The sequence below is a fragment of the Mauremys reevesii genome, linkage group 15 (genome assembly GCF_016161935.1).
Source record: "Mauremys reevesii isolate NIE-2019 linkage group 15, ASM1616193v1, whole genome shotgun sequence".
Classification (NCBI taxonomy): domain Eukaryota; kingdom Metazoa; phylum Chordata; order Testudines; family Geoemydidae; genus Mauremys; species Mauremys reevesii.
In genome coordinates this window covers 40598379-40616751 of record NC_052637.1, presented here as the reverse complement: position 1 = coordinate 40616751, position 18373 = coordinate 40598379, and the positions used below count along the sequence as shown (strand labels likewise).

The following is an 18373-nucleotide window of genomic DNA, read 5'->3' as shown; positions in this document are numbered from 1 at the left end:
GTTGTTTAACATCCTCTTTGGTTACTGATAGACTGGAAAGTAAATCATCATCCTCATGTAATACATACACTTCATCCTGCTTCTTTCCAAATACGGATCAGAAATATTTATTGAAAACTTCTGCATGATTATTAACAATTTTACCATCTCCACCTAGTAATGGGCCTAGGATTTCATTTCTTCCTAATATGCTTAAAAAACAATAGCATACCCTAGGCAAGTCACAGCAGTATTTTCCTCATCATCCATATCTGCTACAAGGCATAGAACCAAACCTAAATGGAAGGAACCCCATTCCTTGCCTAAAAGCCCTCCCAAGCTCCCCTGTTTTCCACTCCTGCTTGCCCACTCAGGAGTTCGGCTGGCATTATAAGTCCTTGGAAAGCATCTTGATGTAAGCTTAGACTGAATTTACCTTCAGGGATTTTAACCATATCTGCCCACAGCACCGATGTCTTCAGTTAAGGGATAATATTAGGTTCAGACCATCCACATCTACCCTTCTGAATTTCTAGCCATATCAGCCCTTTCACTAGACTTGACCAAAAATACAACTTTATTTTGATTACAGAGCTTTCCTGCCCTTTGGGGAAAGGGAGAGAATTCGTACTGTGCATCTATTGTTTCTGACAGTTCATTTACACAAATGAAACAAGCCATTCATCACTAGGAATCCATCAAATAGAAGCTGTCTTCAGCTTTGGGGTACATAAAAATATGCAGTATTTCAATGTTATGGATTTACATTGAACAGTGTATCCAATACAATAAGCATTTGCCTTAGATCCCAGGGTAATATATTCATGGCACTGCTGTTTTTTTGCTGCTGTACCAACCTTTTTGCAACTTCAGTTCTAACCTGCTTTAATTAGGCCTGTTAAAAATCACACAGTATCTGTCTTATCTGAACCAGTGGCATGTTCTCGTTCTGTTTAAAAATATAATAAAGCCAACTGGAAAACTCTTTTCTGTTTTCTAAACAGAATTTCATTTAGATACCATCTTTGTTCCAGGCTGTATTAAACAATCAGACTGGGATGCAAATGAAAACAGGTATGGGCCAAATTTTGCTCTCTGATGCATGCATTTGATTCTCATTCAAGTCAGATGGGAGATATATATCTGATCATTTTCAATACTGAGAGATGAAAGTCTATTCGACCCTGAGTCCATCTTTGAGAGTATTTAAAGAGATGAAATATATTTGGTGTGTTTCTCTGTATTGTGTTATGCCACATCTAACATAATGAAAATTCTCTACATTTGTGTGGTTGAATTTCATCCAAGGCAACATTTCTCCATTTGCTCCAGAAATTATTTTAATGGTGGAATCACATCACGGCTGAACGGCAGGAGGAAAGGATGGAGAGAAACAGAGAATTCAGGGAGATACAATCTATCGTGTTGTTCTATACATATTCTTACAAGAGAATTTGTTACTGTTCGCAAGATTGAATTACACAGCACTGCTTCTACATTATGAGCAATGGATACGATTCACATGCTCGGGTTCACATACTTGGACTAGCTTGATAAATAGCTGCAAAGCCATGGTAGCATGAATAGCGGCAGCAGAAGCATGGCTAAGCCATGGCAAGTACATACCCATTGGTTTCAGATAGGTTGGGAGCCTCTGTTGCCACTACCAATGCTACTGTGTCTACACTGCTATTTATACTCACGCTAGCTCTCATCAAGCTAGTGTAAGTATGTGTACATACATAGGGGAATCACATTACACACTGTAGTATGGACATAGCTTGAGTTACCATGATAAGAAGCATTTAAAGAAGCAAATAAACCATCAGACAAACAAGATATCTATCTATCTATGTATCATTAAAAAATCTCTTTCAGGGAATATTCTTGTATGTTATATATCAGTGTATGTTATATATCTCCTTTCAGTGGGTAGCGTCCACGGATGTCCATTACAGCTGTCAACTAAAGAAGTTGCTCCTTTTTCTCAAGAGATAAAGAATCATGCTTTTAGCACTGGAGATCCTTGGTTCAGTTCAACTGATGACCCGTAACATTGGTCACTACACACTGCTTTACTTTAACATGAAAAAGGCATCACTCAGAGATCTGTGCGCTATGACTAATAGACATCTGGCAGGAGCTGATCTGCTACAGTCCCAAAGATTGTGTTTAAGATCAGAAAACCATCTTCCTTCACTGGGTTTTAGAGGACGCAGGAAGGTTCTTCCTTCTTCTCAAGCACAGCTGGTTGGAAAAATTAAATGAAAAACAAATGTTGATGAAACATAGAACTGAAAATGTTTCTCTCTGTGTGTAGCGGGATGGATTTGTTGGTCTTGTTTTCTAATTACTTCTACTTCAAAGCTATCCAAATCCAGACAACACTACACAACAACAATTTTCTTTTCCTGGAAAGACAGCTACCTACATACCATTATGAGTTGAGCTTCCCAGATGGAGAGACTGGGTGGGGTTCTATGAAGGTCTTGTTATTGTTACAGACAGCCAGTTGGAACCAGATAGAATGAAGATGAGCTCCGTCAGGCTCCATGGCTCTGAACACCAGAACCTTCAGCTTGGTGATTTAGAAGAAAAATGCTAAAACCCACAACCACCACCAAACTTTCTCTTGCATGTTCTTTCTGGGCTGCTCTGCAAAGCCACTGCCTTCTTCTCACTTACATCTTTTCTGAAGACCCTCTTCTTCTTCTCCAACATCTATGCCATGTATTTATTAGAACTGGTTGAAAAACAGGGGGAAATGTCACAAACATTTTTTTTTAATTGTTTTTTCAATTTTTTTGTCAAAAATTCTGTTAAAATTTCTAAATTTGAAAAATTCTGGCCAGCTCTAGGCATTTATCTCACCACTAAGCTCCTTATCTGTATGAAGGGAGGGAATGTTGAATTTTGAGAAGAAGGGGGATAAAAACCTGGAAATTGGTATTCAGGAAAAGATTGGAGGGTCAAATTGTGGCGGGAAGGTGATAAGGAGGGAAGTTTGGGGTGTTTAATTAAAAATAAGCAACTGTGTAACAAATCAGATATTTGCCTATATTGTGCTGATCTCTTTGGGCTATATTCTGCCATTGTTGGACTAGTACCTTAACTCTCAAGTAGTCCCACTGAAATCAGTCAGTCAATGAGTCTACTCATGCAGAAAGTTATTACTCAATTAAGTCCCCAGAATTTGTCCTTTGGGAAGGGCGTATGTTAGTAGGATCCTTTGGGACTCATGCACATAGCCAGCCAATTCTTTTGAAGACTGAGTTTTGCTCAGTTTTTCGACATGGGAGAAAATGTCAGCTCTGGCCGTCTCACATTAGACCAACTACGTCCTCTCAACAATCAGCCACACACACAGAAGCAACATGGAGCTGGCTTCAGGTTCCAGAAACAACATCAGAGAGAGGGGCACTTCGGCACTAGACAGCAAGACGGGCGTCCCAGAAGGACGCAAATAATCACTGTTGTTCTTGTGTTGCCTCCAACTCCTTCAAAACGCCAGCCATTAAGGGGAAGGGGAGAGGGGGAGAGAAACTACCTCACAAATCACTCCTATGAGGCCCCAGGGTGAAAATGGAGTCTGCTTACAATTGCTAATGAGGTGCCAAGCAATTTGTTTCTTCTCCTACTGTATGTTTCATTTCTGGAGGAGATAAGTTCTGACTAGAGACTATTTTGTCTGATTGAATTTAATAGGGGTTGTGAGCCTTAGGTTCCATACTCTTGACCTGTGATCATTTTGGGTCTTTTTGGGTCTGTTCAGTCTAAAAAGAGCACAGAAGGTTGCAGGCAATGGTGTCCTGACTCAACAGGACTTGAGAACTTATCCAGGTGAATTTGTATGTGGGGTTAGCAAAAGAACCTGGGTCAGTGAGAGTCCTGGAAATTAAGGGATGGCAAGAAAGAAAACTATGTTGAGACTCATCTCGGAGTTCTTGGTGCGCCGTGCTCTGAGAGTAGAGTGAGCTTCAAGTCACAGCCGGTTGTCTCCATTCAGCTTGAAAGAAAAAAATACCAGCGTCTGTTTACAGGGTGATCCTCAAACCACTTGGAACCCTTTGGGAACCCAGTCCTCTTTGGGTAAGTCTGGTGCTTATCCAAACCTGAGAGGTCTGCAGAACTGGACTATACCTCTTGTGAGATCAGGCTGTCTTGTGAGATCACCAGCACTTCCTGCTGGCCCTGGGAAAGCACAAGAGCAGCTCTTCTTGCTGTATTTTGGCACTCCTGCTTCCTTCACAGTCAGAACCCAGGGCTACTGGCCTGATTCGAACCCTGTCAAAGTCAATAGGAGTCCAACTTGAGTGGCTTTTGGATCGGGGTTGAGGCAATATCGTTATAGAGCACATACATGGGAGACTATCAATATATGTGATTGACAAAAGCAATATTTTTTTGGTGTCGGCACCACAGAACCAACACACTTGATTCAGCCTCATGCCGACCAAGTTCTAATTCAGACCTTCTATTGTTAGTGATGGCGCTTTGTGCATAATGGAGACTGAGTGGCAGGACGGATATTACAACACTGGGATGAGACTGCAGGGCTGATGAATGGATGCTGCCGTTAAGCAGGGACCGTGCTGATCCAACCAGACACTATGGGTTTGATTTTCTTTTCATTTACACTGATACAAATTCAGTAGTTTCCTCATGTTCGCCGAGAGAGAATCAGGCCCAATGCTTCTTCATTTGTGTTTTTTCCTCAATGCACCTGCCTCTTAAACTCCAGCTTCTCCTGCTGTCCTGAGCTCTGCTTTGCACAATGTCTTGTCCTATTTATACTCACACAAACCATTCCCTGGTTCCAAAGATTCTGCTTTGTCCATAGCTTTTCACTGTAAGCACAGCAGGGTCCCAGTCTGGAGCTCCTAGCAGTACCACAATCCAAATAAGAAGTCATCTTTTCCACATTGTTGGCGGTTAGAAACTGCTGCTTTTCTGAGATTCCCGACAGAACTTCTCCTTGAGGGAAGCAAAGTCTAGTAATCTAAGAACAGGGCTGAGTTCAGTGAACTTTCACTATCTAATCTCATCTTTCCCAGTGATACCTTCTGAGATCTCTGGCAAATCATATAGCTTTGCTTCTGTGCCCTCTCCCCCAGCCCCCCCACAATCTGTGGTGAGATTTAATTAATGTTTACAAAGCGCTTTAAGTTCCTGACTGGAGAGAAGTGCAAAGTATTTAATTCTAATTAAAGTAGACTCTTTACACAATCTTATTGATACCTACAGGCGGGACAGAAACTTGAGATATCTCCACTCTTCCTCAATAAGCTATTGACATCAGTGAGAACTTTTGATTCTCTCTGTCCATCAGGATCTTCAAGGATATAGATGCTGGAGAAACTAAATACCTTGCCTACTATGCTGACTACAGCTTTACATTTTGGCAGGTTTACAGGATACGGAAAGTACTGCAGTTCTTCTGTATAGTCATTCAAATAAAAACAAGAACCCCAATAGATTTCATAAAACATCCTTCTGCAGTGTTCACAATCACTTGTCTGGGGAACAGGATGAAAAAGAACAAGTGGTATTGACTAAGGTAGCCACCAGATTTCCTTCCCTAGTTTTTCACTGCATTGCTACTTTATTGGGACTGTAAAGAGAACATATTGTACTGTGTATGTATTGGCCTTCTGAACGGGTCACAACGCAATCTCTGCCTTGTGGTTCGGATCCCTTTTTTCTATTGGACTTTATTTAGAGTAGTTCAGTTTGTTTGTCATTATCATTATTATTTGTATTATGGGAGTGCCTAAAATAACTCAACTCAGATCAGGACATTTTATGGAACATAATAAGAGACAGTCCCTGCTCTGAAGATCTCACAAGGTTCTTGGAAAATGAATAGTGCTATACCAAGTATTATTAATGAGTTGGTTAGTTCCAGTCTGGAGATTTATTAGGGCATGTTACTACTTTGGAATGCTATAATTTTATTAAAATTCCCAGAGGCCTGCAGCCATATGGCACCAACAAACTAAAAGTATGAATTATATATATATATATATATATATATATATATATATATATATATATATATATATATATATATATACATACACACACGCACATATATATGTGTGTGTGAGAGAGAGAGAGATGGTTCTAGTCTAAAGATGCTGATGTGTGCTACTACAAATCATTAGCTCAACAGCCACTCAGTGGTCTAGATATACCTTGAGTATAATAGTAATGGGAAGCCATCTAGATAGTCAGAATTTAGTTCACACAATTGCCCTTCAGATGCTCATCCAAATCTTATTGGAACTAATTTCATTTCGTGTTCCTCAGGTGTTCTTGTGAGATTATACCTGTCTCACTTCCAACCAAATCCAGGACGGTGCAGAGATGCACGAAAATGAAAAATACTTAGAAATAAAAATTGGGTGAACATTTGACAGCGTGTAAAAATAAAAGGTTCAGTTCAGTTTTGTTTACTGGTTTTGGGAGGATTCAAAATTATTCTTATTTCTTGTTAGTCAGGCTTCCCATTCTCTGGTTGTGGTGCTTTGGCTGAAAATGAGAAAAGAAAAACAAACCCCAAAGGAATAATGGAAGGATTTTCTATCCAGTGGATGAGCTAGAGCAGCTAGAATCATTTGGTACTCTATGAAGTTCTGCATCAGTGATCAGAGAATCCAATCCAAAACCTCTTGCAGTCCACAGAAGCACTCCCTTTGACCTGATTGGGCTCTGAGAGAGGAATGGTTTTCCTGGTGATGGCATGTATGGGGCACAAGACACTTCTTTTCTCCTTTGCTAATCAAATTTATTGTGATATGGGAACATCTGACAAAAAATCCTTGGTGCCTATAAGTGGGGACAGTGCAAATGTTCCTGGACTGCATTGGCTTATTGAACCACATGGTCTATGAAATGTGTATGCTACAATTCCAAACATCATAAATACTTAATAGCACATTCCAACGCTGTCCACTTCCCCAGGATGCAGGAGGTTTAGTTTCAAAATGATCCTTGTTATATTCAGTCCTCCATTCTGCTTTTAAACTCACACAAATCCAGCATCAGTCGGCACAGTCATTAGGAGAAAGACATTTATTAGGGGTTCAGTGACATGATGCAGGAGCGGGGAGCTCATTGGCATAGTGCAAAGCATTGTTCCCTAGAGGTCAGAGACATAGTGAGTTAATGGATTGATCTATCATCTCTGGAGGTTTAACTTTACCTTACACCTGTTGTGAAGGAACAGTGGCCCTCATTTCTGGCCCAATTTATGCACAACCCTCTAAACGTCCAGCACAATTGGTTATCTTGGTTCAAGAGAGGCCCAAGCGTTGGATAATAGGCATAGGCTGAGATGCCTCGCTAGAGCTCTGTGCAAGCTTAGTACTGAAGTGGGCAGGAGTTGAAGCTGAAATGCACTGGAAGGAGGGAGCCAGAAGCAGAACAGCAAGAGAAAATTATTTCTACACAGTACCAAAGATGATGTGCAGGAAAATGTGCACTGTGTGAGGTGCTATCCGGCCTTCTCTTTGATTCACAAGCACCCAGTACACTCACAAAATTTTCAAAAAGGAAACATAATTAAGCCAAGTCTGTTTTCCCCTCCCCCCTCACCTTGTGAGAGATGAAATGGAGGAAAGGGGTAGGAATTGGCATATTTTGGTTTCAAGATATTATTAGATAATAATATTAGAGAAAAGAGATTAGATAGACTGAATGATTGGTAGATAGATGTGGCCCAAAGCTAGCAAGTTTGGATCCTGATTCAAACTACCCTGATGGTCTGGGATGGTAAAATCCAGGGATTTTGTTCAACCTCCATATAGAGAGATGGGCTAGCCATAAAATTTGGCTGCAGATTCACACGTCCCTACAGTTCAGGGGTAATTCGATCCAAAGCCTTTGCCTTCACTCATGTTGATACAGGTAAGGATCCAGAGGGCTAACGGAGCTGTGCTGGTGTATGAGAGAGCAGATTTTTGACCAAAGCCAAAATCTAATTGGATGTGATAGGTCACAGTGATTGTGACCAATTTACAGAATCATTACCAAGCCATCTTTCCACTTTCAACGGCAAACGCCAGCAAGCACATGAAACGGGATCTCATGCGTTCTTTGTGTGTGTGTGCAGATTGGTTTGGATCTTGAATGACAGGAAGAATAAGGAGGGGGAGCGGCAGAGTGATGGGAATTAAAATGCCAGCTCTTTGCCATGCAGCACTCTGGGAAGGTTAAAAAAAAAAAAAAAGATTTAAGAAGTGACACTCTTGAAAGCGAGCCAAAGCCAAAGCATCAAAACGGGACACTGTCTCTTTAAGTGCAAAGCTGCACAAGCGAAGGGAAATTAATTAAGTATGGGACGCTGGTATGGCGCCATGGAAAGAATACACAATCTGGGACCTGCATGCCAAATCTGAAATGAAAAGGAAGGTGATCTGTCATTTTCTGCTGTTTTTTTAAGACAGAATATATATTTTTGAAAGTTGACTAAGCAATTATCCAAATTAAAGAAACTGGAAAAGCAAACAGTGGTAAAAATGCTTTAATTTTTTTTTTCGGGGGTGGGGGAGATGGTAAATTAGTTGAAAAAATGGCTTTTTATTATCTTGACGCGAAGGAAAAAAAAACAACACACAACAAGCTTTAACTCTTTAGTCACTGGCTCCTGAAAGAAAAGACCTCTCCTGTCCTGCAGAATCAGAGGTGATTCCAAACTGGTTTCGTCCTCTTTTTCGTGGAGGTGATGAGAAAACGTGGACAACCTGACTGCTAACCACTAAACACTGGGATTGATTTCAATGCACCTCCCTCCTGCCCTGCTACCTTGATCTCCCTCCCGACTTGCCAAGCCTCAACAAGAAGCTGAGATGAAAAACAAGGGCCAGATCCCATTACACCTGGTAGGTGAGGGTCTGGAAGGACTCCACTGAAGGCAGCCGTGTGACTCCGGATTTATGCTGGTGTATCAGAGCATAATTTGGCTCTTGCCTACCAAACACATGGTAGGTCTGCCAGTTGGCAACTCTGCAAAGCACCCTGATACAAATCCAGCTCTCCGAGCCAATCTGGGCAGTGAGAGAGAGAGTGCCGCATGAATGTCTGCAGACTAGGGAAGGGACTTGGTGGGCTGGTGGTTGTGGGGGGAGTGGGGAGTGCAGGAAGGGAGGGTATACATTCATGTTTTAAAAGAAACAGAACACGGAAAGCAAGACACCCACAGTATATAAAGAATTGTTATGAGAAGCCCTGTTTCACACCTTCCATGGTTTATAGGCCTTCTGCTCCGTCACATGCGATTTCTGGAGCAGTCCTATGGTGCAGTGTGTTGGTTGTCGGAGCCTGTTCCAGCTGAGAAAAGCTTAGCATGACTTCCCAGCCAGCTCTGCTGTTAGGCCAACTGGCAACACTTCCCCCTGCAGGCCACCGAGAGTCCAGCTAGAGGCCCACCTGAAATGGGAAACAGAGGTCTCTTCCCACCACCAACCCTGTCCAGAGTGAGGGGAGCTGTGAAATGGGTCTGGCCTGCTGACCCGCTGGCTGGCACGAGTGCAGTCAGCTTTCTAACATGTCCGTGATACTCTTCTTCCTCAGCTTGAATGGCCATTGACATAATTAAGAACCAGAGTTTGGTAGAGTTTTGGTTCCCCAACTCCTGTTCGCCACTGACCCTCCCAGGTATCCTCAGAAAATATGGAGTGCAGCATGTTTTGGAACCTAACAACTTCTCACCCTCAGCATCGCTCCTAACAGAAAAAGAAAGAGAAACAGAGTCTTTTCTTTGTATTTGGTCAAGAATCAAGGGCTGTCAAGAAGGAGTGAACAGGAGATTTGAGGGACGGGGCAGTGAAAAGAGAAGAAAGATTTCAAGGCTCTGATAGTATCTTTTTGGAAAGGATCATTCCTACTTCATTACCTCACCCTGCTCTGCAGCTGAGAGTCAAGGAGCTGCCCCCCTCTCACCTCCCATGCTGTTCAGCTTTACACCTTAGGGTTGCCTTGCAGCATTATAAGGGTTCATCTTCCATCTCCCCTCTGCTTGGTTCCCTGGTTGAGACCTATGGGGCCTCATTACCAGCTTCCCATGCTTTCCTCTCTTTCTCTCTGCTCCTCAGCTGTGACCCACCTTGCAATACAGAAGACCTGGGTTCTGGTCTGGGCTCTGCCACTGGGTCTTGGGGAAATCACTTCCCCTCTGTGCCCCATTTTCCCCATTTGTAAAAGGGGGTTAATGATACTGACCTCCTCCATAAAAGCATGTTCAGACCTACTGAAGAAAAGTGGCATATAAGAGCTAGTTATTATTGTTGTCGGAGCTGCCTGCGTTCCTGTCTACACTTGTGTGCCACTCCCTGGCTCACAGACCTTGGAGTGTTATAGAAGCTTCTCCAAGGCTCTGCTCTTCAGCTCCAGCTCAAAGCACGCAGCCCTTTGCATCCTTGCCCTGAAATGAAGCACTAAAAGGATGTTGTACAGGACAGAAGATCAGACCACAAGATGAGTAGAGGAACACCATTTCCTTTTTCTTTCATTATTTATTGAATCAGTGCCTTACACGGCCTCATTCTCAGGGCAAAGTGCAGCCGTTCCCTCGGTAGTTATTCATCTGGTGGAAAACCATATCCCGTCTCCAGTCAGCGGAAGAGTATATGCCGCTGAGTTAAAACAAAGGAGAGAATCTCAGCACTTCGTCAACTAACACTTGCTAACTTTCCTTTTCTCTGGAGACTTCACATCCTACTGCTCTTTCCTTGAGAATGGAGAATAGCAACTGCCCAATGTCAGAACCCCCTATAATAAGGCTGATTTATCTTTTCCAGAAGCACCAGGCATTTGGAGGGCAGTGAATGGAGGATAATATCCTCCTTAATAAAAAGAAAAACAGGACACTGGGGGAGAGAGAAAGAGTGTTACAGAGATTGTATGAGGGACCTGTTCCTAATACCACCTCAGTTCCCGGAATGCCTTCTGTCTTACCACGCAGAACATCCTTGCACGGCTGACACTCCAAACGATAACAGACCAACTAGCTTGGGATGAATGTCAGGTTCTCTGCTCCTCAAGTGTGAAACAGTTTCTGCTTGCTGCATTTCTTTCTTTGGACAACAGGAATCATGTTGCCATTGATATTGGGAAGGAGAGTTCAGGCTTTCCGAAGCAAGAGGGGCCTGCTACAGGAGAAAGATTCTCATCAGCCGGTGGCAGGATGTTGAAGCCCAGGTTAGCGGCTCTTCTAGCTCTTGATCTTGCACACTTCCTTCAGGAACAGATGAGAGAGACACGAGGGCAACGTAACAGAGGGCAAGACAGTCTCTAGCAACTGACTGAACAGTCATTAGCACCATGGATGTGAATGGTGGCTTACTAAAGTAAATCTCATCATCTGCCAAGCCAGTCGTATCTGAATGGAAGCAATCTCTGCTATTTATGTTGTCCTTGGGATGCCCTGCTAGCTTATACCAGTTGCCAAAACACATCAGTTCTGGTCTGCCATGCCTGTCTAGCTAAGATACCTAGATGGTCCCCAATATCATAGCATGTAAGCACCTCACCATCTTAGTATATTTATCCTCACAACCCCAGTGAGGTGGGGAAGTACTGTTATCACCATTTTCCAGGGAAGCGAAGGAATGGAACCAAGCTCTCCCAGGCTAGTGCCATAACCAATGGGTTACCCTTTCACCTGCAGTTCCAGTCCTGGGCCTTTTCTGTGCAGAGACTGCCCATCATGTTGGATGACATTAGTCCTGCAAAGTGTATAAATGTCCGACCGAGGTACGTGTGAGGCCCACTAAATGTTTCTTTTGGGGCTGAGCCCAAACCAATTTTCTTTTTCTAATTTTTGGCAAATCGAAAAGTTGAAAAAAAAAACCCAACTGTTTTAGGTTGAACAAAATGTTTCATTTTGACAGAATCAAATAGTTTCGTTTCGATTTCAACCTTTTTTTTTGTTTTTAAATGTTATTGATTTTTTTTAGAAATAAAATTAAAGGAACATTTGAAATGAAAAGTTGGTTTGAACCAAAAAATCAAATGTTTGGATTTTTTTGGATTTAATGTTTTTTGTTTTGTTTTCACTGGAACAATTCTACCAAACTGACGTGCAATTAGCAAAATGACTTGGGGTCACCGAATCTGCATGATTCATCAAAAATAAAGTTTTAGCTGAAACACTTCATCCAGTTCTACTCCGAGCATGGGTGGTGGGTATCAAAGGCCAGAGCAGGCTAGGCCTCCCCTGACTTGGGGTGGAATATGGGTGGGGCCACAGCCTGAGGCCCGGCCCCCCCATCTGCTGGTGGGGGCTCACACAGCTTCACCCCGTGGCCTGGAGCTCAGGCCTGACAGTGGCCAGTGGTGGTGCTGGGCCTGGTAGCTTGGCCTGGCGCTTGGGGGAGGGGCTGGCGCTGAGGGTGGCGGCCTGTGTGGCTGGAGCTGGTGGGCCAGGGCTCCTCTGGCTGCAGGGTGTGTGTGTGTCTCTCGGGGCTCCTCCGGCCATGGCAGGAGCGGGGCCAGTGGGCTAGCCTCCCCGAAGGGGGGCTTCACCCACTGCCTGTGACCCTGAGCCAGTTAATTTTTTGCCTTTTTGTGAGGACGGCCAACAAGGAGGGATTTTGTGCTGTGGACAAACTTGTGTGCTGGAGATCATCACTCTATTGAATGTCCAGTACAAAACCACATGGCAATATTATCCAGCAGTCATTACTAAGGGGGGGATATGATAGAGGTCTACAAAATCATGAGTGGTTTGGAGAAGGTGAATAAGGAAAAGTTATTTACTTGTTCCCATAATATAAGGACTAGGGGCCACCAAATGAAATTAATGGGCAGCAGGTTTAAAACAAATAAAAGGAAGTTCTTCTTCACGCAGCGCACAGTCAACCTGTGGAACTCCTTAGTTGAGGAGGTTGTGAAGGCTAGGACTAGAACAGGGTTTAAAAGAGAACTGGATAAATTCATGGAGGTTAAGGCCATTAATGGCTATTAGCCAGGATGGGTAAGGAATGGTGTCCCTAGCCTCTGTTTGTCAGAGGGTGGAGATGGACAGCAGGAGAGAGATCACTTGATCATTGCCTGTTAGGTTCACTCCCTCTGGGGCACCTGGCATTGGCCACTGTCAGCAGACAGGATACTGGGCTGGATGGACCTTTGGTCTGACCCAGTACGGCCATTCTTATGTTCTTATGTACTGTCCAGGCAGTGGATAGGGCACTAGACCAAGAGTCAAGAGGCCTCATTTCTATCCATTGAGCTGTTATGTGACCTTGGACAACTCCCTGCTTTGTGCTTCTATTTCCCTTTGAACCCTCTCTCCATTTTGCCCATTTAGACACCAGTCTTCAGGGCAAGGGAGTGTCTTACTTATTATGGGTTTGCATAGTGCCTAGCAGAATGGTGTCCTGATCTCGGCTGGAGCATCTAATGTGACAGAAATGATAAATATGTCTAGTGATAACCATAAGTGCACCAGAGCCAAAACCATATAGGAACAAAATAGCGCACCTGCAAATAGATAGGAGAGAGGGGAAAGGAGAGTGTAAAAACAAGCTCTTCGGATAGATAAAGAGAAGACCAGTACTGCTGGAAAGAGAAGCTGGCTCAAAGTCCGTTTGTCTGTGTTTAACAATGAGCAAATTTCAGAAGGGTCAGAGTAGCACAGAGTTTGTCTGTGGAGGAACTCGACCTTCTGTCTCCTTATATCTTGATAGGATACCCCACCAGCAGTTCGGAAACACGACTGTGCTGTGAGACTGGGTTCTATCTGCCCCCCATGGAAAAACGTATGGGAGGGGACTAGCAGAGATGGGAAAACTCTGTGAGGTTTCCCTCATGGAGCACGTTCCAAATTCTTCCGTCAGGGCTAGCAGGGGATGAGGAAGGAGGAGGGTCAGCCCAGAAACCTGGATCTCAAGGAACCTCAGCACCTGTAAAATTTAGGCCCTCAGCTCCTCACGTTGGACGTCTGAAAACTTCATAAGCAGAGGCTTCCTTTTGAAATCTGAGCCCTTTAAACCTCTCTGTACCTCCGCTTCTATATTGGCAAATGCATATAATGGCTGCCTGCCTCACGTGAGACAATGTCTGTGAGGTGCCTGGTGATCCTTCCCTGAAAGGCACCACCATTGAAAATGATTACTGTGAAATGCAGACAATACAAAGCTTGTGTTTCGTACTTCTCCAGGTCTGTGTGTAGGGCGCAGGGTCAGAGCCTAAATGCTGTTAGCGGGCTACTGAATTAGAACGTTTCCTAGATCCCTGCGCTGAAAGCCAGAACAGCCTCCACACTTATCTCAAGGAGACAGGGTGAATCCAGTGAAAAGAATACAGCTTTGAACCATCCTTTGAACGCTAGAGAGCTGTTTAACAGCTGAGCAGAGCAGAGCGTAGCTAACTTTAAAAAACACTTTTCCTACTGAAACAAGGATAAAAACATGGACAGAGCCCCCGTACCGTCTCCCCTTACCATTCCCAAGACTGAATAAAGAATGTTAACTGCACTGTGCTGTAACGAGCTGTGCCCAAACTACTGTTTTCTGGACCACTGTTTATTTTATTTCTTTATTGTAATGAAACTCAGATGGCTGCTGTTTACACTAGCCCGGCACAGCCAGAGCGTGCTGGAATCGCTCTCATTAACTGCGAATGGGTTTCAGAATTAGTGCAGAGGAAAGAACAAATTTTTAGTAACTACTTTAAATTGAAGCCCTCATTTATTTTCATTAGGGCCAGACAAAAGCAATATAATGTTTCCCAGCCCTTTCCAGGCAAGGCCTTCGAATTAGCCCAGTGGGGCTGCATTCTGCTTACTTCAGGTCTTTCTTCCTCCCTCCAGGCTTATGGGAAGACACTGCTCCTTTTTTCCAGGATAACAAAAGGGAAATGCATCCAGATTCAGCCATGAGCTTGGGATCAGAGAACAGAGGGAGAACTGGGCAATCCGCACCATGCAAACGAAGTAAGTATTAACTTTTACTGCTTTAACCAACTGCTTTAATGCTTGGTCCATCGCATAACATGTCTGGCACCTTGTATCATCTCCCTTGTACGAAAGGAGCAAGGTCTATTTGTTAAAGCAAATGACCAGGAACCACAAGATTAAGTTGTATTTTCAAATCACCGGTGGATTGCTCCAGAGCCTGATGAAGTCAATGGATACATTTCCATTGACTTTGGATCAAGCCCTGAATAACTTTGGGTAAATCATTGAAGCTGTCTAATCTCTATAGGCCAAGAATTATGACTTCTTATACGTTTGTGCAGCACCTCCTACAATGGGGCTCTGATCTTGGTTGTGTACCACAGTAACAATGCTGTGCCTCAGTTTCCTCAAATGTAGCTACTATCCCAGTCTTACAAACCTAACCACCAGGGATACTATGAGGCTAACTTATTATTGTTTCTAAGGCAACCCGAGAGCTTCAGAAGGAAAGTGAAAATTTTAACCATTGTCATTTTTATTAGAGATTAAAAGCGACTTTTCCCTCCCTTTTCTTGTATAGTTTGCAGCCTCTACATAATTTTGCTGCATCGTTTGCTCAAAACAAATGCTCCAAATAATGTTTTACTCAAAGCAAGCAAGCAGTCAGTCAGTGCCAGTACCTTAGGAGCAGCCATATAACAATAAATGTACCTGTGTGGGCATGTGGACAAAGACATGGCCTGGTAAGGAATCACTTTTCCTTTTCAAGTCTGCAAAGAGTATTATAAGCAACAGTGAATTTTGAAGAGAAACTGATTTTAACCATTGAAAAATATATTGGCAGTTCACCTTTGTAATAAAACATTTTTGCATGGCCTCAACCATCTACCATATGAACCATGATCCATTCAAGACCCGTCTCTCTGCTAAGAAAGCTAAGCTGACAGTTTTGGGGCAGTTTGTGATCTGGTCACCTCTCCACCGGGAACTGAAGTGAAAAGCCACCACATCCATGTTACCTAGGGTGACCAGATGTCCTGATTTTATAGGGACAGTCCCGATTTTTGGGTCTTTTTCTTATACAGGCTCCTATTATCCCCCACCCCCGTCCCGATTTTTCTCATTTGCTGTCTGATCACCCTAATGTTACCGATACCATACATTAAAAAATCATGAGACTGTAACCAACTCTAGGTGCTTCGTATTTGCTTCTGGACAAACCCCCTTAGCGGTTGTTTTAAAAGTTTTCTCTGCCACGATGAGGGATAGAAACTGTCTTTCCAAAAAGTACTGAAAAATGAAAGCTGAAGTTCTTACACACTCACGTGCTTCTGGGAGCTGGGGGTTGAAGAAGACCATGAAATATTGCAAGACTCAGGATGAAATCCCAAGAGTTAACAACACTGCCAAATGAGGGCCCTTATCCTGCAGCTTGTTGCTCCTCCTGCTGACGTCACACGTTCATGTTTCAGATAAACAACGTCAGTCAGTGTCAGCCTGGATTGAATTTGAAAAAAAGGAATCAAGAGGAGAAAGGCTTCATATCCCATTTTCAGTTCCCTGTGCTGTGACAATAACCATTGGGGAATTTTAAAAATGTGCTGATTTGTCACTAGCTATGTGCATTGTACACATCAGGTTTGTGCTGTTACAGTTTAGCATCAGCTTCTCAGCTAATACAAATACAATATATTGTATGTCACATGTCACAGAAATATGGGATATCTGCAAATAGTTTGGGAGCTCATATTTCAGGGTCACTATATTTTAAATATTACAACTTTGTAGACTAACGCTTTCAGGTATCTTATTAAAATGCAACCCTGGTAAATTCAAACACACAATTTATAAAAGCTCAAGTTATTTAATAATGAATAGACCTATTTCTATTTCTCTCCATATGAGCTTACGCCCACTCCCAAACAAGACAATGGGAAAACTAGCATTGATCATAATGGAGCAGGATTTAATCCCTACATTCATATGTAGTCACCAGTTATGTGTCTAAGAGTTGCATAGAAATATAACATAAAATACATAATACTTAGAGTATATCTAAACTGTTCAAATATCCAGAAATGGCATTAATAAGAAAGGATCTTTCTCTAAAAGGTATTTCCTCTTTTCTCCAATGTGGCAACATTATGGACTCTGGTGTTTTCAATGTTTATATTTCTTTATTTAAATTTACCCCCCCATCTTTTTAGATACTGAAACATCTTTCCTGGTTAACTAATGTTTTACAAAATATATTAGCTAACATGTTTGTTAAAACTACTTTGAGTTAAAACACACTCAGATTAAGCAGCAATATATATTATTTGCAATAGATCTGTTTTCCAAAAGGGTTCCTCTATGTTGGATGCAGTGTTGCCAACTGTCAGTAAATTTACGAACAGCTTGTAAATTTAAGTGCTTTCCAGAGAGGTATTGGTATGTGTGTAAAATACTCATTTTGTTCCTAAAACATGGCAAGAATTTTTTTCTGTGCTTGAAAAATAAGGAAAAAAACCCCAGTATAAATAATATCACTGAAGTGATGATGTATTTGTTTCTAAGAAGAAGAAAATAAAGTAACTTATTTGGTTCTCTTCCTTGTCTTCCGTTGCTAGAAAGATAGTTAAAGCTTGATGCAAAGTACTTTCAAGGCAATGACTCTTCACAGTGCTTATGGGTCACATAATTCCTCCCACGCAGATAAACTAAACTACAACCCCCTCTTCTTTTGCCATTATAGAAATAAGCAAAATTTGATAACATTGTAAGAGTTAATCAGAGGAAGATATTAACTCTCTGTGGTTCATTGCTCAACAACAACAAATCCAGATCTGGAGTCTAAATTTATATCAAGAGTAGAGACTTTGGAGGGGAAATGCATTTAACATTTAAAAAGTGTATTTCTTGGAAAGGTGCAAGCTGTATTTATCTCCAGGGAATCATATGGAAGCAGAGAGAAGCTACACTCACAAGGAGAGTTACAACCCTGGATCCCTGGACCCAGGGTAGAGAAGAAGCAATTGTTCAGTGTGCTTTTCAGCACAGATATTTGAAAAATATATCTTTACCCTACCCCATTAAAATTCAGACATAAAGATAGAAAGCTTGCTTTAGCCAGAGCTCCCCCCCAAAAAAACAGAAAAAAGGGCTCATTTCAGCTATCACAAAGGCTAAAATCAAGAGAAAGTAACCGTAACCCCAACCCCAACCCCAACCCCTCTCTCTCCAGATAGCTAACCTTTGTTGTCACACTTCCTGCAGGCTTATATATCCCAAACTTCAGGGCATCAGCTGCCTGTGGCCAATAAGGTTAATCTGTTTTCCTCTGCAAAGCACCTGGAAATTCACTTGCTGTTAATAAAGTGTGGGTGTGATCAGCTGTTTTGGGCAAGGGTTTTAAACCCTTCCATGCCAGAGTCCTTTATCCCAGCACAACACAGTCATTTTTTCACCTAATATAAATTTCTCCTCTCTACTTCACACTGCAGATCTCTTAGT

General features: G+C 42.5%; 1 long non-coding RNA gene across 5 annotated transcripts; it reads right to left on the bottom strand.

Moving 5' to 3' along the window:
• Positions 1-920: 920 nt before the first annotated feature.
• On the bottom strand, positions 921-18027 carry LOC120383417. 5 transcript variants are annotated; one of them, XR_005588464.1, is made up of 5 exons: positions 17846-18027; positions 16204-16375; positions 15590-15648; positions 10936-11215; positions 8527-9704 (listed from the first exon to the last, which is right to left on the bottom strand). It is a non-coding gene; the product is annotated as an uncharacterized LOC120383417 (long non-coding RNA). The 5 variants fall into 5 exon arrangements; XR_005588466.1 differs by lacking the exons at positions 8527-9704; positions 10936-11215 and adding an exon at positions 921-2226; XR_005588465.1 differs by lacking the exon at positions 8527-9704 and having other exon boundaries at positions 10416-11215; positions 16196-16375.
• Positions 18028-18373: the final 346 nt, after the last annotated feature.